Source organism: Colobus angolensis, unplaced genomic scaffold (genome assembly GCF_000951035.1).
Source record: "Colobus angolensis palliatus isolate OR3802 unplaced genomic scaffold, Cang.pa_1.0 Scaffold102, whole genome shotgun sequence".
NCBI lineage: Eukaryota > Metazoa > Chordata > Mammalia > Primates > Cercopithecidae > Colobus > Colobus angolensis.
The window spans coordinates 4,149,099-4,168,988 of record NW_012111142.1 but is presented as its reverse complement, the minus strand read 5'-3'; the positions used below and the strand labels follow the sequence as shown (position 1 = coordinate 4,168,988).

The 19,890-nt window shown below is 42.6% G+C and overlaps 1 pseudogene across 1 annotated transcript; it reads left to right on the top strand.

Moving 5' to 3' along the window:
• The first annotated feature begins 4,041 nt into the window (after nt 1–4,041).
• Nucleotides 4,042–18,912, top strand: LOC105511407 (annotated as a pseudogene). Its single transcript, XR_001001717.1, has 5 exons — nt 4,042–4,113; nt 4,770–5,023; nt 12,466–12,542; nt 15,576–15,670; nt 17,414–18,912. The product of XR_001001717.1 is annotated as an uncharacterized LOC105511407 (transcript).
• Nucleotides 18,913–19,890: the final 978 nt, after the last annotated feature.

Sequence of the window (19,890 nt, the reverse complement as noted above, 5' to 3'; positions counted from 1 at the left end):
AGGCTCTTGCTTTTTACCAAAACGACTTTTTATAAAACACAAAACTTTTCCACTGGAGAAATGCAGATTCAGCATTATGCATTTTCGTTAACAGGTTTAACAGGATGGCCTACTACAAATGGTGAATAAAATGAGAGCAAACTTGGGAAAGCAACTGCAAAGGTAAGATCGAATTAAGGGTAAATATATGCAAATTGTCCCAGCCCTAACGCTGTCTTCTGAGGAAAATGCCAACGCTACTGATTATTTTTTGGAATTTAAAATGGCAGTCACCCAATTGTTTTGCCCTTTACTGCGATCACTAGAAGGAAATACTTCTAACCCAACCCAAAATGTCACTTCTAAAGAAAAATTGTGTACATATTCCCACAGTAACCATAAAGCATGGTAATATTTTGTTTTATTTTACTTCTTTATCTTTTCAAGCTGTTAAGACAATTTCTTTTTTGTTTTTTAAATTTTTAAGATAGATATTGGGTCTCACTATGTTGCCCAGACTAGTCTACTCCTGGGCTTAAGCAATCCTCCCATCTTGGCCTCCCAAAGTGCTGGGATAATAAGCATGCACTACCACGCCCTACATCCCCAACAACCCTCTTCTAGGGTTCCTTGTAATCCTATCTACAGAATCGTCCAGAAATTCTCACTGAGTCCATTTCAACACCCGAAAAGACATGCAAAGTACAGGTACTTCTCTGTAATGTGATATACATCCTCTTGGTTAAAGTGTTTTAAAGTATCTCAGGAGTTAACTTACAAATTTCATAAATAAATACTGTAGTTCAAGTTTGGCCTCAAAAAATAAGAAAGGATACATGAAAGAAAACAAAAAGATCTGATGGAAATAGGGAAAAAAATTATTATTTGTTAATCCTGAGTGGTGGGTACAGAGATGTCTGTCATTTTCTGGTTTTCTGTATTGGAATGCTTCATAACTTTAAAATTTGTTTTTCTAAGGCCAAGGAAAGCTAAAGAAGTTACCACGTGCTCAAATTCTAAATGAAGAAATGAGAAGGAATAGGGAAAATTGCACTGCATTTTTCTTTTTCAGGGGTAGTAAATTGAAGAAAACGCTGAACTGCAGTTGCATTGAAGGGACAATGATCTAGGGGGTCCCTGGGAGCAGTATTCCTATTCCACTGAAGGAGGTGAGCCAAGATACTTATAAGCTCTAGAGAACCTTTAACACAGGAAGCTATTTATCATAACAAGCTTGGTTGATACTGTTCCCATACTGAACCAATTAGGTTCGCCTGTTTCGTCATACTTCATAACTTGGGATGATAGGTTTCCAAGTATGGTACAGTGTAGTAATTGAATTTTGATCAAACACACATGGCCCATAACCCAGTATGTGAAATTTTCAGAACAGTTCACAGCTTTTAAATATCCAGTCAACATGTTGCCAAAAGCACAGGATGTACTTGATGCAAGGGGGAGAGAAAGGGGAGGGCTGAATCTTGGTAGAGCTGTAAAACAAATATTTTTGTTCTTGTTCTCTTCTTATTTTTCAAATAGCAGTGGGGAGAGGCCATGGGATATCATATCAGAACTCATGTCTTCCTCTTGCTTGTTCCATGTGCATAAACATCCTTAAGTCTCATTTCAGATCAGCATTTTCTTTTGCATGAAACTCTTTTCACGTCACAGGCCTGTTACACACGACCTGCTAGCATTCTCCTTCCAGCACTACCCAAAAAGTATTTCTTGACCATCTACTATATGTGAGGCACTGGGTCTCTTGGTAAACTCTTTTGAACAAGGAGACATGATCCCTGCCTTCATTTGATCTACTGTGGATGGAGAGAAGGACATAAAATACATAAAAACATCAATAATTTTTTACAATTGCAACCGCTAATAAGTAATGTGAAGGAAAAATAGGGCATCAGGAGTAACAACAATGGGGATGTGATTTATCCCGAAGGGATGAAGTGGAGAGGAGTAGCATGGACTGCATTTCCAAGGAAGTGCCACGTATGTTGAATTCTGAAAGATGAGAAGTGATCCAAGGGAGTGAACACTGGGAGAAAGTATTCCCAAAAGAAGTAGGCAAGTAAGCATATGGATAGGCCTTGAAGTAGGCAAGAGTTTGGCAAGTTCAAGGACCTGAAGTCTAGTATATTCAGTGAGAGAGCCGCTAAAAAGATAGTGGGGGCCAGACCACACAAGGCCATGCAAAGGATTATGCAAAGTGCAATCACTGAAAGCTGGTAAGCCAGGGAATGGCATGATGGGAGGCAGGCAAGACTAGAAGCAGAAAGACTAACTAGAAGGCTTTGGCAATCGTCCAGCTGGGAAGTGATAATGGCTTGGAACACAGCAATAGCAAGGATGGAGAACAGTGGGCAGATCTGGGAGATATTTTGGAGAAGAACTGACATGATTTGGTGATAACTGGATGTGGGAAGTGAGGGAGAGGGAGGTTCCAAGGACATTTTCAGGTTTCTAGTTTGAAAGACTTAATGAATAAAGTCTAATGAATAACAACTTGTTAGCATAACTCGCAAGACTACACCAAAGCAGTAGGAGAGCCACACAACTTTCACAAGCTCCTGTGTCTGCAGGGGTGCTCTGTTCTCTTTGGATTCTGTAGGAACAGAGGCATTAATCAGGTGCTGGGAATACAGAAATTTTCCACCAACACGCTCATCCAACTTTCCTTTACCATAAGCCAGAAGAATGTCTCTGAGCTACGAACATCAGACTTTAATATAAACTTTAAAATCTTACTCTTAGCTCTGCGGACATGGTTATAGGTGTCTGGCAATTGAACTAGGAGAGCCTGAAAGTAAACAAATTGTCCCTTGGAAATTGATGTAAAAACCAAGCATGTTTCTTTATACATTCAATAGATTTTACTGAGCATCTTTAACCTGAGAAGTATGAAGTAAATTAGATGTGTTCCCTGCCTGGGCAAAGAGTATATTCTATTAGGGGAGAAAGAGGCATACCAAGATGTGCGAAGCACTGTTATGCAGTATGTAGTATGCCACGTAGATCTAGCAAGAGAGCGACATTGAACAGATGATGGGGAGGGGATGGAAATCGGTGCATGGGCATGGCTATGAAAGATTTCAAAGAGGCTGTATTTGAGACAAGCCTTGAAAGACCAACAAGAGTTTACTAAGCAGATGAAGAGGATGGGGGAGAAATTCCCCAAGGAAGAAGCAGCACAAGCAAGGGCATGAGGGTCCTGAAGAGCATTGGATATTTGGGGCTAAAGGGTAAAAGAGCAGGGTGTCTGATTCCAGATTAAAATGTCATCCCTCTATTCTGAAATCTGAAAAACACTAGCAGCTTGATTTATCCGCAGTCACTTGTGCCAGGTAGAGAATCCTAATTCGTGTAGGCCCAAACCAACAAGAACCTCTTGATGCAATTGCTGCCTGAATATTGCAGTGTTCGTGGGAGCTTTGAGTTTACCTATCCAGATGGGAGAAACTCTTTCCCGAGTTTCTGTGGGAGAAACTAAGCAGTCCCACAACTCCGCCAAGGCTACGGGACCCAGCTTTCTGAGGCGCCCAGAAAGACATGGCAGTGGCCCAAGGTGATGCTGATGTGGGCTGGCGAATGCACACAATAGAATGTCTGTGACATTTAATCTCATTCTGGCAAACTGGTGCAGCTGCCCTTGTACAACAAACGGGAAGGCATAGTGAGTGACCACCGCCAAAAACAAACAAAACAAGTGTGTGCGTGCGTGTGATCTTCAAAATGTAATAGCTATTCAGACGGTCCTTAGAGAAGGAATTGGCAGCTTCGGCCTCCAAGACTGCTCCCCCACCTGTCTCCAGGCACTGCAAACACAGCTGTGTAAGAAGGAGACAGTCAACGCTTCCAAGGAAAGAAATAGTGCAGTCTTGGGGGCGGGGTGATGATGACAGAACCTTTCTCACAAACCCACGTGGGACAGGGCCTTGTCTAGCAACCGCAAAAATAATCGAGTAGGACGTGGTCAAGCTCTTTATAAAACTTCATGTTAAGTAAAATCATTCAAGATCCAACTCAATGGCCACCTTAAACCCATGTTTTGAAAGCATGAGACAGAGCACACGATTCACGCTCAAGGGAGAACGAGGTAGCATGCATTCTGGCAAGACGCACATTCAGGTTTGCTCCCTGTATCAAGATGAGACCTAAAGAAGATTTATGCACTGTCATAGAACTTGTAGTTCTTCACACAAAACACAGAACTTCCTGGGAAGGTGCCTAGAAACTTCTTTATCTGTATTTCCCCAGGCTGCAAAGTGCACACATTTTTAAAGTTCAACTCTTAAAAAAAAAAAAAAAAAGGAAAAGAAAAAAAAGTCAACAGAGGCAAGATTTCAACAGACGCCGGTCCAAATGTTAGTAGTTCTTCACACAAAACACAGAACTTCCTGGGAAGGTGCCTAGAAACTTCTTTATCTGTATTTCCCCAGGCTGCAAAGTGCACACATTTTTAAAGTTCAACTCTTAAAAAAAAAAAAAAAGGAAAAGAAAAAAAAGTCAACAGAGGCAAGATTTCAACAGACGCCGGTCCAAATGTTAGCAATTCTAGAGTGGTCAGGGGTTTGCCGCTCGCAAAAGTAAGGGGGAAATTAGAAGAAGGAAAGAAGTCGTTTTCGAAGATGAAAACCAAAGCAAGGAGGTATTTTTGGTATCATTTTAATCACAAAATAGCACGAATGCGGTCTGTGCCTGTGCGCTACCCAAACGTCGATTTGAATACCACTGAACGCTAGTTTGAAAATTTCCATTTTTGTAATTTGCTTTCTTTTGTTAAGCCAAGACTTGAGAGAAACCTGGCAGCCGTCTCCAAGTCTGGCACGATTTCACCTCAGACGCACTCGGTTGGTTTGGATGTTGAGGGAGACCGCACAAGAGAGAGGGAAAAGGAGGAAAAGAGCTGGAGAGCAAAGCTACCGCTCGGCGGCCGCCGCAGAGAGCAGGCCCGGGGCCTCTCAGCCAGGGGATCTGGCTCCACCTACAGGAATCAGAAGGCAAACCTAGTAGACGCCTCGGCGTCTGCAGGAACCCGGTGGGGGCTGGGGGAAACTTTGATAATTGCCTAGAGCATATCCTAGCCAATAGGAATGGGGGTCGGTGGAAGTGGTAAGGATTGGGAAGCAGGGATTTCCATGACCAGATCACCCACAGTCATATCAGATTCAGCGATTCTTACTTGGAGGAGAAAAGATATCATGTCACCTCCTATGACCTGGAACCTATGACTGGTTCCAGGTAAACCACATTTGAATGCAAAGGCAGCACCTCGTCCCAGGACAGGCCCAGCACATAGCATGCTCAGGCAATAACATTTCAATGAATGAATGAACTGAATAATCCAATCTATCAAACAACAGAAACCTAATATGATAAAAAGAAACAACGCCCCCTACACACCCCAACACTGTTTTTCAGGTATATGTATGAATTGCCACGCATTTTTGACGGCTGATAATTGCTACAAAAATCCTGCACCACGTAGATTAGTCGTGTTCCACCTCTGATGTGCCAGAGCAGTGACTGAGAACCACCGATTTCATCCCATGCCCTCATTTGCCAACGAACAAATAGAAGCTTGAAGAGGTTAAATGCCTTTTCCCAGGTCAACCAGTTTGTTGGTGATAAAACTGGTTTGGGGCTACATTTTCCTGACCTGTCTGGTGTTTGTTTTCTAAAGGCAGGAGACTCACTTTGCATTGGCCTGCTGGATGCCCTCAGCCAACTGGCTCTCACAGGAGGAAGTTAGCTTCCCCCACCCACCTGTTGGCCTGTCCCTGGGCTTCTGCCCCAGCTTCTGCTCTGGACCACAGCCTTTGCTCATGCTGCCATACTCCAAAAATCAAATGCTGCCTGGAGCTAATGCCAATGGTTGCTAAACTTATGAATTCATTTCCTAAAGCCTAAGGGACAGAATCTTTGAGCATGTGGGTTAGTAAGCTACAAACAGGCAGGTGCTTTGTTTTGGCAACACAAGTGTCTTATATACAATATCTCCTCCATCTATTTACCCAAAGCACTTAATAAGCAGTTACTGAGTTTCCCAATGATAGTTATAGAAGAAGATGTTATTTACCAATTGAAAAGGAATTTTTGCCATAGGCAGTTAGCACTCAGTTTCCAGATGAAAAGGTGAAGATCCTTCTGGGAAGTGAGATGCTGTGTACATTATGTGAGATGAATATGATCCAGGGAAAGATGGGGATTAGCAGATACAGATTCTTTTTTTTTTTTTTTTTTGAGACGGAATTTCACTCTTGTTGCCCAGGCTGGAGTGCAGTGGCGTGTTCTCAGCTCACCACAACCACCGCCTCCCGGATTCAAGCGATTCTCCTGCCTCAGCCCCCACAGTAGCTGGGATTACAGGCACCTGCCACCATGCCCGGCTAATTTTGTATCTTTAGTAGAGATGGGGTTTCTCCATGTTGGTCAGGCTGGTCTCAAACTCCCAACCTCAGGTGATCCACTCACCTCGGCCTCCCAAAGTGCTGGGATTAGAGATGTGAGCCACTGCGCCTGGCCTAGCAGATCCAGATTCTAACCACAGCCTATCTATAAAATGGAACTAATATTGTCTTGACCTCTGAATAGATTAAAAATTAAGCATTCTTATTAATCACAATATTAATAATGACACTGAACTATTACTAAGTGCTTACTACATTCCAGGCTCTCAAATGACCACTTTACATGCATTGTCTAACTTATCCTCAGAGCAACCCCATACAAGTGGCAATTATTACCCCCATTTTACAGAACAAGAGAATGGAAGCTCAGAAGGGTTAAAATACTCACCTATGGTGACAGTTTACAATGGTAAGGCCAGCGGTGGGAGCCCAACTCCTATCTGACTCGGGACTTCAAAACATTATGTAACACAATAAATGCCTATTAGCTGATTCTATGCCAGTGGCATTCAAATATCAATCTCTAGTTCTGAGCTTTCAAAGGAACTCTGTGCTTCTATTCCCAAATGCTCAAAGAATATCATTAATTATATATTCCACTATTGTCTCAAACTTAAAAGGGCCTAAGCCAAACTCTTTCCTTCCTTTCATAAGCATTTACTGAGAGCCATTCATGTTCAAACCTCCATGGTTTGGAATCTAGGGCAGTGGTTCTCAACTGGGGTGATTTTGCACTCCAGAGGACATTTGATAATGTCTGGAGACATTTTTGGTTATCACCACTGGGGCTGTGGAGTGCTACTAGCATCTAGTGAGTAGAGGCCAGGAATGCTGCTGAATGTTCTGCAATGCACACAGTAACTCACCCCTCAAAAGAATTATTTGGCCCAAAATGTCAATAGCTCTGAGGATGAGAAATTCTGGTTTAGGAATATAAGGATGAATTAGATAGCTATAATCAATCATCTGATGTAAGAGATATACGTATAAATTTTAAGCATGAATTTGACCTAGATATCTGTGTGATGACAAGGGGTCCATCAAGAGCTATGAGGTTTATTATAGGCTGGAGAAGTCTTAGTGGAGGAAGTGGCACTTAAGCCAGGCATTAAAGGAGAGATAAGATCTGGATTCTAGATAAAAAAGAACAAACAGTGTGCAGGGTGTGGGTGTACATGAAGAATGTTGGTTTATTTTAATTGGAGTGGAGGAGGTGTGAAGAGGAGTAGTGGGGAAACGGGCGTAATGTTTTGTTGGGGCCAGACCAATGGGCCTGAATGCAAAGAGAACTTCGGAGTTTAGGTGTAAGTAATAAGAAGCGATCTAACATTTTCACATGGGGTGTAATATGATCACCATGTTCTAGGGAGATGAATCTAGCAGCTGAATAAAAAATGGATTGCAGAGAGTAAGGAGCTGGAGACAAGAAGACATGTTATAACACTATTGCTACCGATTTTGCTATTTTAAAATAAACCACTTAGCTATTTTTGTTATTATTGGTACCAATCAATAATTGAGTGATTATTGTGATTTAGGACCTAAGCTAAACACAATATATATATAATCTTACTTAATGTTCCTCACTTTCATAAGGATTTCCCCATTATATAGATAAGGTAACAGGGTCTTAGACTGGATAAGAAAGTGGCAGAGTCAGTTTGGGGTCCAGCTCTGACTACCAAAGCCTTTGCTCCTTACTACTTTGTGTGCTGGGCATATGGTCTGCATTCTTAACCTCTTGATCAGACCAGACTGTTCTCATTTATAAGGTGGGCAATAAAACCAAACAGCTCAGACCCCTACTGGGAATGGGACAGTCTAGGACAAAAAGCCTCAGGAAATCTGCTCCTCCTTGGAGGCTGGAGCTAACTGTAGGGATAAAAGGAGTGTTTCTCTGGGCTTTGGGGGGTGTGGAGAGCATAGGCATATGTCCTATTACAAATACACCTACATAATAGCTTCCTTAAGTCTATTTTAAGTCTGTTCCTCCCAAGGAGATGGAAAGTAAGAATGAAAATGGGCACAATCTGGGACATCTGAATAAAAAATTAGATTTCTCATGTCAGGCCTCTCCTGCCTTGATGAGGTTGCAAGCAGGGGATATGAAGCGCGGAATAGAAGGGCTTTGACTCCAAAATTCCTTGTTGACTTGGCTCCTGATCAGATTGCCAACTAGCTTCAGGTGTGAGCTCCAGTTTTGTTTCAGAGACCGTTGGCCACAGGTGAGGAAGGAGAGGAAAGGCGTCAAATGTATCTGTAGTCAGAGTGGGTGGCAGCACTGGAATTGGAGGGTGTGCCGACAAAGGCATGGCCATACGTGCCTGCTGGCACCAAGTGGCAGTGACAGGCCTCTAGTGGGCCTGCAGCTAGGGTGTGTTTGGTGACCCAGGACCCCAGCTTTCGTTGTGGAAGGAGATCCATTACAAGGAACAAGAGAAGGAAAGGACCAAAACAGTGGCCACCACTGAGCACCCAACGACCAGTAGATGAATTACATGTGAGAACCTCCTTGAATTCTCCCAGAACTGTCAGCTAGAAAAAGATGGTGGACATACTCGCAGAACAGGCAGGGCACAGCCAGAGAGACACTGTTTGATGGCCATCTCTGCTGTTCTACCTGACTTCTTCCAATGCAGGATAATCTTGAAACTATTTTGGAAAGTTTGTGATCTATAATTTAAAGATCAAGCACTGCAGAATTTCAAGATTCCAATTATTCTTTCTAAAATCCCACAAATTTAAAGAAACGTAAGTTCTTGCCACACCTCTTAGATTTTGACATTCTAATAAATGTACTTTTAAAAAATATCAGGATACAGACTCTCTCTCTAGCCTTGATTTCCTCAAGGTCAATGATTAAATCTGCAGCACTGGGCTCAGGAGGCTCTCAAGAAGTTTCTGCCAGGTTTCACAGGGTGCAACGTTTGCCCAAACCATCAAGAATATTCACTACATGAATTAATGTAATTTTAATCCAACTTTTACTTTCACCTAGTAATAAAAAATAACCTTATGCATCAATATGCCTATTTTCACACAGCCTTTGTCCACAGTCTGTAAGTTGTCCTAATACTAAGACCAAATGCCAATAAGCAAATGTTTTTCCCTTGAGAAAATCTGGAAGAGGGAATCACACTAAAACATACTACTCAGAAGGATCTGTTCCACTGGTTTTGCTGGTATAAGTGGCATAATTAGGCCTCTTCAAACCAAACAGTGTCCTGAGAAAGAATGAAAACCAGAAATCCAGGTTCTCATTGATAAGGCCTTTTCTCCATTCTGTTGCCCTTCATGAGCTATTCTTTATGGAAATGAAGCTTGAGACTAAAAGCACTGCTATCAAGACATGAGGGTCTTCAGACAACTGGAAACATTCCTGGTCAATTCACACACCCCACACCTCAAACTCTCTTGCTTGAATCCAACCTGGTAGATAATATATTACCCAACATTGAAGTATCAGGTTGGCTTTGAATCCCTATTGGATGCCTACTATGCAGTCAGTGAGCAGTTTCAAGTTATAGAGATTAAGAAGAAAGGCCCTAACATTTGCCTTATAAGCTAGTTGAAGAAAACATAGTGTATGCGGAACAGTGGAAGACAATATTCCTTCCTCAAACACTACTGAGTGCCTACTTTGAGCTAGGCCCTGTGCTAGACAATAGGGGTGCCAAAAGTAAATTGATTCCATTTTGTTCAATTCAACTCATTATTCATTCGGCATTTATTGATTGAATGCTTTTGTACTAGACCACTGCTTTTCAAACCTTAACGCATATGTGAATCACCTGTGGGTTCTGATTCAGTAGGTCTGGCATAGAGCGTGGGAGCCTGCATTGCTAGCAAACTCATAGGGTGTCCGGATGCTGCTGGCCTGTGAACCACACTTTCAGTAGTAAAGGACTGTACAATATCCTAGTCCCCAGCTATACAGAGGCAAATAAAATAGCCATGACCCCTGCCCTCCTGAGGCTGATATGCTAACAAGGAATGTAAATATCAAACAAGGAAGTAGAGTCAGCGCTGTATTTCCGCAGGTTCCACATTCATGTATTTAACCAGTCACAAATTGAAAACAGCCAGAAAAAAACAACAACAAAAAATAACACTGCAACAATAAAGAATAATATAAATAAAAAAATAATATAGCAACTTATTTCTATATTATTTCTATTACCTTAGGTATTATGAGTAATGTGGAAATGATTTAAAGTATACAGGTGCCCTCTGTCAATGACATTCTGGCAAAAAAAAAAATATTTTTTAAAGGTAAAAACGTAAAATTAGATACGAGAGTAAAAAGTTTTTTAATAAAATAAAAATAAAGTATACAGGAGGATGTGCATAGGTGATAGGCAAATACTATGCCATTTTATGTAAGGGGCTTGAGTATCAGAAGATTTTTTTATCCGAGGGGGTCCTGGAACCGATCCCCTGAGGATACCGAGGGAGGACGTTTCAATAAAATACAATGTTAGAGGAAGTCCAAAGTTATGTTGGGAGCATTGTGTGAGGGCACCTAACTTCATCTACAGATCAAAAAAACTCTCCTGAGGAAGTGATGTTTAGATTGACAAGAATTTACCAATAGTAAAGGAAGGAAGAGTATTTCAGACAGAGGGAAGAGCATGTCTGAAGGCACGAAGGTGAGAGAAAATTTAGATATTCAACAAATATTTACTGAGTTTTCCCATTGCCAGGCTCTGTACTGGGTGGAAGTCCCTGGCACAGGGGAGACTACACCAGGGGACAGAGATATGGGAACAGATGGCTTCAAAATAATGTGGCAGGAGCTCTAACAGTGGTCAGCACCTGGCACCAGAGGAGCACTGAAGAGATTGCCTAACCCATCCCAGAATGGATGGTATTGGAGCTGAGCCTTGACAGACGAGGGAGAATAAAGAAGGAGAAGACGACGTGGCAAGGTGGGAGACCTGGTCCTTGCCTCCATGGACATAGTCTAGCAGGGAAGTTGGCAAGCTGACTCTATAATACTAATTATAGTGCAGTACAATGAGTGTCTGAGAACAGTGCCTAGCACATCGTAGGCACTTATTAAATATCTGTTAAATAAATGAAGGTATAAATGCTGTATAATACTTATAGTGCAGTACAATAAGTGCCTGGGAACAGTGCCTGGCACATAGTAGGCACTCATTAAATATGTGTTGAATACATGAAAATATAAATGCTGCATGATACTGATTATCATAGAGTACAATACGTGTCTGGGAACAGTGTCTGGTACATAGCAGGCATTCATTCAACATGTGTTGAATGAATGAATTTATAAATGTTGTGCTAATGGTAGATACAATCTTGTAGTCCTTGAAACAATTGGGTACTAAATTAAGAGTTACCAACTCCAAGCGCCCACGGAGCTCAGAGCACAAAGAGCTCCAAAAGGGTGAAACATGAACCAGATTTGAAGGAAGGATCAACTCTGTGGGATGAAGGTCAGTAGACATTCATCCTGAAAATGAAAAACTACCAGTAACACCACTGAAAGTAAGGGGTGAAGAAAACAGGAAATGAACACACAGCAGGATTTCTTAACCCAGGGTCCATGGTACTTCTGGGGCATCTATGAAACCCCAGAGATTATAAGCAAAATCCTAGGTATGTATGAGCAAGGCTATTTTACTGGGGAAAAAGACTAGAACTTTCATGAAATAGTCAAAGGAATCCAATAAGCTGAGTAGGTCAAGACTCTCTCGGGGAGAACAGGTAACCTACTTCAGATAGCCTGTGAATCACTTCACTCGTGACAAATAATTATGCCAATGGACTCTCAACACAGAAAACCTTGGGTCTGAGTGAGCAGCAGTGGTTTCAGCCCTGCCTTTAAGTGGCATTTTTAGTATTTCCTTGCTGCTGCCTGTCAATCCAGACCTATCCACGTTGTCAGGGTATCCTTAGCAGCTGATGGAGATGCCTCTTTCCAAAAGCAATTTACATGCACCGAAGTCCTTCCTCCTAATGATTTTCCAGTAGGGACAATGCCCTCTTGTTAGAATGTCCATTGTTTACATTTATCTGATCTTTTCTCACAATTTCCATTGAGCAGCAGTTGCTACAACCACCTGAGCATCGAATGGGCAATTAATTGGAACAGATTTACTAAATGTACTGGAGAAGGAAGCTGTATGTTTATGGACTACAGTCCTTTCATGGTCATGCATAATGGACCAGGCACTTTTCCACCCAGCTGCTTATGCTACCACAGTGAATACAAAATGTACATACCTGGAAGAAAACAGTTTCTGAAACATTACTAATAAATGTAGTGAATTTGTCTGTTAGGATAAGCTATGGTATCTCCATGGCTTAACTTTGCACCACTCTATTCTTGGTTAAAAGTATCTACAGTGTCTCCCCTTATTGTCTTCTTTCTAAAATATAATTTTATATTTTAATAGAAATGGCCCTTTTTCAACCAAGAATCAGGGCATTGTGAAAGAGCAATGTGCATTCCCCCTGTTTGAAAGCATAGGGACTGCTTAAAGTTTTTAGAATACAAACTAACTTTAGAGTGGAAACCTTAGCAACCAGATTGTACTAGTAGGTGTGTAATGTTCAAAAGGAGAACAATGGTCCCAATCCCCTCAGGGTTAGGTACACTATATAAGAAATATTTGTAACCAGTACTTGATGCCACATCCTACGAGGGATAACGATAGGCCCATGAGGCTGGTAGGTGCTCTCAAAGTGAAGGCAAATGGCAATAGCTAACATTCCATACAGTTCTTGCTAAGTGCCAAGCACTATACATTTAATCTTCACAACCACTCAATAAGAAACTATTAGGGGCTAAGCACGGTGGCTCACACCTGTAATCCCAGCACTTTGGGAGGCTGAGGTGGGCGGATCATGAGGTCAGGAGTTTGAGACCAGCCTCAGCAACATGGTGAAACTCCATCTCTCCTAAAGATACAAAAAATTAGCTGGATGTAGTGTTGTGTGCCTGTAATCCCAGCTACTTGGGAGGCTGGGAGAGGAGAATCGCTTGAACCTGGGAGGTGGAAGTTGCAGTGAGCCGAGATCACGCCACTGCACTCCAGCCTGGGTGAGAGAGCGAGACTTCGTCTCAAAAAAAAAAAAAAAAAAAAAGGAAGAAACTATTAGGTTGGTGCAAAAGTAATCGCAGTTTTGCCATTGAAATTAATGGCAAAAACCGTGATTACTTTTGCACCAAGCTAATACTATTATTATCCCCATTTTACAAATAAAGAAACTCAGGGTCATGCACATAGTAAGTGAAGGAACTCGCAGTGCCACTCAGTTCTGTCTGATTTCCATGGACCCTCAGTGTAAGCAGTTGTTATATTTTTAATTAATCTTGCTAGAGATGATTGGTGATTATGACACTGAAATCACTGCAACTGTGTTGTGTGTGCATTAGTCTTGTCTCACCAATCAGAATAAACACACTGTGAAGGCAGTGACCACATTAATTACACACGTTTACTTCCTAGGCCAAGCACAGAGCTGGACATAAGCAGGTCTTTCTTACATCTTTGGCTGAATAAAATAACTCATTTTGAAACACTTCAAAAACCAATTTACCCATGAGATTATTGAGGGTGTTGGTGGAAAGGACACTCTGGGGATATGAATTGTTATAGGGACATTTTAGAGGACACTGGTCATAATTATCAAAATGCAAAATGTGTAAACCCCTTGACCCACAGTTATGTTTCTAGGAGTCTACTCAATCTATTCTATAGAAATGCTGATACATATATGCAAAAATAGATAGAACAATATATAAAGATACATACATATATATGCAAAGGTATATATATAAAGATATATATACACCTAAATACATATATATTCATATATTTCTGTTTTATTACAGTTCTGTTTATTTTAGCAAAATAAAGAAGAAACAACTTAAATGCCCATCAGCAGGGGAATTGTTAAAAATTAGACTACAACCATACCTTACAATACAATATAGCCATTAAAATACTGGAGTAGATGTATTAGGTTAACCATATGAAACTGCCAATGTTTTACTGCTATTGACATAAATAACAATTTCATATGCTTTAACGTAATATATGTACAGATGTGAAAAGATTTCTAAGAATATTGGTAGTTGTGGCTCACGCCTGTAATCCCAACACTTTGGGAGGCTGAGGCAGGCAGATCACGAGATCAGGAGATGGAGACTGTCCTGGCTAACATGGTGAAATCCCGTCTCTACTAAAAATACAAAAAAAAAAAAAATTAGCCGGGCGTGGTGGCGGGCACCTGTAGTACGAGTTACTTGGGAGGCTGAGGCAGGAGAAAGGCGTGAACCCGGGAGACGGCGCTTTCAGTGAGCCAAGATCGCGCCACTGCACTCCAGCCTGGGCGACAGAGCAAGACTCCGTCTCAAAAAAAAAAGAATATTGGTATTTGAAAAAAGCAAGTTGCAGAACAGTACCTGTAGTATGGCATATTTATGTTTAAGACATAAGACAAATATATAGAGAATAAATAAGAAAGGTACTCATCAAAAACTTAAGATGGTCATTTCTGAGCATGGCAGTTTTCATATTTTACTCTATAAAGTTCTGCACTGTTTCAATCTTTTGCTGATGAAAATTTCTTATAATTCCTTGACTGGGCGCGGTGGCTCACGCCTGTAATTCCAGCACTTTGGGATGCCAAGGCGGACGGATCACGAGGTCAGGAGATCGAGACCATCCTGGCTCACATGGTGAAACCCTGTCTCTACTGAAAACACAAAAATTAGCTGGGCGTGGTGGCACGTGCCTGTAGTCCCAGCTATTTGGGAGACTGAGGTAGGAGAATCACTTGAACCAGGGAGTCGGAGGTTGCAGTGAACTGAGATGGGCCGCCACTGCACTCCAGCCCGGTGACAGAGCGAGACTCAAAAAAAAAGAAAAAAATTACAATTTCTTTTAAAAATTTGTTTAATACAACTGATTCCGAAGTATTTACGTATTTTGTAAACATTATTTTTCTGATCTACAAGCTCCAAACTCTCAGAAACTCACCATGTTTCTTCACTGGGCCAGACAAGGAGAGTAATAAAAAATTAACCTTAATTATTCAAAGACATCCAGATGGTGAGAAAAGAGTAAAAAGCAGAACTTCAACTTAGTCAAGACGATTGCCTGAAAATTTCCTGCTTACCTTTCCTGTTTAAACCTGGATTTGCAGATGAATGTGAGGTGATCTGCTTTTCTGTGATTCGGAACTTCGTAGAACTTGGCAGGCAAAGAATTACAAAGAAAGGAAGAAAACGAAAGGGGGAAGTGAGGTAGTGAAAGAAGATAGGCAGAACTTGAGCAAGCTTTATAAAGTAACAGAACACACCCTACCCCCTTTGGAACAAAGGAACAAAGCTGATGGGACACAGCAGACGTTCTCCTTCCCAAACCATGAAAGCGTAACACTCTACAACTCCTCCTCACTCCAAGGAGTGACCAATGCTCCTTACTGGAATATCTGTACATCAAAGGTTTTTTGTTGTCATTATTGTTTCCTTAGAGGATGGATAAAAAAGAAAAAACACCATTACCAGAAACTGTCAAGTATGGTTTAACTGTATTGTCATTTTATCTTGATTCTTCTTTCTTCTAACCAATTTCATTGAGGTGTAGTTTACATACAACAACACGAACTCATTTTAATTGTACACATCCATGGGTTTTTGACGAAGCAATACACCCATGTAACCACCACCATAATCAAGATATAAAACATTTCCATCATCCAAAAAGATTCCTTTGTGTCAACATGCTTTGCTCAGAGTGAAATTGAAAAAAAAATTAAAATTAAACAAAAACGGCCAGGTATGGTGGCTACATCTGTAATACCAGCACTTTGGGAGGCCCAGGCAGGTGGATCACTTGAGGTCAGGAGTTCGAGATCAGCCTGGCCAACATGGAGAACCCTCGTCTCTACTAAGAATACAAAAATTAGCTGGGTGTGGTGGTGCACATCTGTAATCTCAGCTACTTGGGAGGCTGAGACACAAGAATAGCTTGAACCCAGGAGGCAGGGGTTGCAGTTAGCCAAGATTGCACCACTGCACTCCAGCCTGGGTGACAGAGCGAGACACCATCACAAAAGCAAACAAAAACAAAACCATTCCTTTGTGCTGGTCTATCCCCACTCACAACCCTAGCCCCTGGCAACCACTGGTCGGTTGTCTGCCACTCTAGATTAGATTTTTCTTTAACATTTCATATAAGTAGAATCATATGGTATGAACTCTTCCGTGTGTGACTTCTTTCACTCAGCATAATGTCATTGAGATTCACACATGTTGCTGTGTGCTTTGATAGTTCATTCCTTTTTCTTGTTGAGTAGTATTCTATTGTGTGGCTAGGCCACGAGCACAGTTTATTCATTCACCAAAGTAAAACTTTGGTTGCTTCTAATCTTTGACTATTATGAGTAAAGCTGCTATCAGCATTCGTTTGACTCTTACTTTTGAAGTGAAATTCAAACCTAGCCCTTTTGGTGGGGCATGGAGATGGGAGATAAAACTAGCATTTTTAAGGCACCTACTAAGAGCTAAGATAAAAGACAAGGAAAGAGGGGAGCATTCTTTCCATCTCTAAAGAGAGCACAATAAGGATTGTCCTGGCAGGGCATGGTGGCTCACGCCTGTAATCCCAGCACCTTCGGAGGCCGAAGCTGGCGGATCACCTGAGGTCAGAAATTCGAGATCAGCTTGATCAACATGGTGAAACCCCGTTTCTAGTAAAAATACAAAAATTAGCCAGATGTGGTGGTGCACGCCTGTAATCCCAGCTATTCGGGAGGCTGAGGCAGGAGAATTGCTTGAACCCGGAAGGCGGAGGTTGCAGTGAGCCCAGATGGCGCCATTGCACTCCAGGCTGGGCTACAAGATGGAGACTCTGTCTCAAAAAAAAAAAAAGAAAAGAAAAGAAAAGAAAAGAAAAACAAAAGGATTCTAAAAATTGAGCAAGGAGCTGGAGTCTCTGGAAATGACTAAGGCCCGAAATATTAAATATTTCTGCTCATAGTTGAAGACAAAACCTTATAAAGCCTTGGCGGCTCCTTCCCCCTTTATCAGGGACTTAGTTCATGATCAGGAGGCTCACAGAGTACTAGAAGGGAGGGTCCAAGTCCAGCCGGGAGGACTGCGGCATGGAGGGCAGCCTAGGACGTGCTGTGTTTGTGCTGACCCTGGCCTCCTGGCCTCGCTGCTGCCGCCGAGCTCCGTACTGGTCCTAAACACCCGCAACGACGATGCCCTGTGGCAGCTGGAGGCTGAGCTGGGCGCCAGGCGGTCTGGTTTGCACGTGGTGCGGGTGCGCGCAGACCTGGGCGCCGAGGCTGGCTTGCAGTCCACTGCTTGGTGCCCTGCGTCAGCTCCCCAGGCCCGAGGGGCTGCAGCGACTGCTGTTCATCAACAGCGCAGGCTCTCCTGGGGATGTGTCCAAAGGCTTGGTGGGCCTGGGTGACTCCACTCAAGTGAACAAAGACCGGGCGCTGAACTTGACCTCCATGCTCTCTCTGCCGGACTTGCAGCGTCTTGAAGGCCTTCCCAACCAGTCCTGGCCTCAACAGAACTGTGGTTAACATGTCAACCCACTGTGCCCTGCAGCCCTTCAAAGACTGGGCGCTGTACTGTGCGGGAAAGGCTGCTGCTAACATACTGTTCCAGGTCCTGGCGTCGGATGAACCTAAAGTGAGGGTGCCGAACTAGGTAGGCCCCACGTGCTCCCGACACAGACGTGCCCCAGCGGTTAGCCTGGTAGACCTCCCATGGACTCAGACATGCGAAAAGGCTGCAGGAGTTGAAGGCAAAGGGAGAGCTGGTGGACTGCAGGGTGTCAGCCCAAAAATGGCTGAGCTTGCTGCAAAAGGAGGTGTTCAAGTCTGGAGACCACGTGGATTTCTACGATAAACAAACCCATGTGTTTGGCTTCCTGAACCTTTCTGCTCGCACTTTCAGACACACCCCAGAGCCCCGTGGCTCCCCACACCCTCCCATGGTGCCGTCCTGCCTTGCACAGATAAACACTCATGTCTACTGTCCTACCCTCACACATAGCCTGCTGTGATGAGCTTCCAGGTCGCCGGCCTTACCAGTTGTCGGGAGTCTGGACTTGGCACCCTGGATTATGAGGAGGCTTAGGAGGGAGGTTATGGGTGTCCCTGTCTCTATCCCCAGGAATAGAATTTAAGGGATGGGAAGAGCAGGAAAAGAAGCTGAAACACACGAGAGAGGAGGTTGTGTCTCCTGCTCATAGCTAGTCCATGGGCAGAGGGAAGAGTGACCTGAGTCAAATAGGAGGACACATGCAGATTCACAGATGGCCTGGCGGGGAGGAAGAGCAGAAGGTACAAGTCCCCGCCCACACAGATGTCCCTTGCTGAAGGGAGCAGCACCTTCTGTTGAACTTTGTGTCCTCACTCTGATGTCTCCTTCCTCCAGAATCCACCACCCCTCCCCCAGGCTGGGAGAAGGGGCCCTTGGGTGTCTGTGTACATGGCCAAGGCAGATACAAATAAAATTTAAAAAAAAAAAAGAAGAAGAAGAAGGGAGAGTGTTGCCTAACCTTTTCCGTTAAGGCAACATTGCTACCTTTCATGGAGTGAGTGACTGAAGTCAAGGAGGAAGCCCTGCTTGGGATTAGAGAAACTGAAAAGAAATACGATGACTCATTAAAACAGTTTGAAAACTATAGAAAGGTCAATGATTTAATGCAAATATTGATTAAATGCCTAGAAAAAGAAAAGGGAGGCAAAAGTGAAGGAAGAACATCTACTGCCCTTCATATGTGTCAACCATTGAGCTACAAGCTTTACCTGTATGAATTGAATTGATTTTCATAACCCTATAAGGCAAGTACTATTTTTATCCCCTTTTTACATATGAAGAAATCGTGACATGGAGAAGTTTAATAACCTGCCCAAGGTACACACAGTAGAGCAGTCAGATTCCAATTCACTAACTACTGCTCTATCCTCTTCCTTGGCACTACATACCAGTGACTGTTGGAGCAACAAAAATGTAGAAAACATGGTCCCAGTCTTTGGAGGACTCATGGGGAAACACCAGACAATACTGTGACTTTGGGAAGGTGGCCTAATATTTCTAAATAAAATGGAAATTAATAATCCCTTTAATGTCCTCCTTACAAGGCTCATTTATTTATCCCGTAAGTTCTTACTTAGTATCTCTTATGTGTCAGGCACAGTACTGAAAGTTCCTCATGGAGCATATATTCTAGAAAGAAGACAAGGCAATATTCATGTCAAAAATAGCCACCGGGCATGGTGGTTCACGCCTGTAATCCCAGCACTTTGGGAGGCTGAGGTGGGTGGATCACCTGAGGTCAGGAGTTCCAGACCAGCCTGACCAACATGGTGAAACCCCATCTCTACTAAAAATATAAAATACAAAAATACAAAATACAAAATACAAAAATATAAAAAAGTAGCCGGGTGTGGTGGTGCATGCCTGTAATCCCAGCTACTTGGGAGGCTGAGG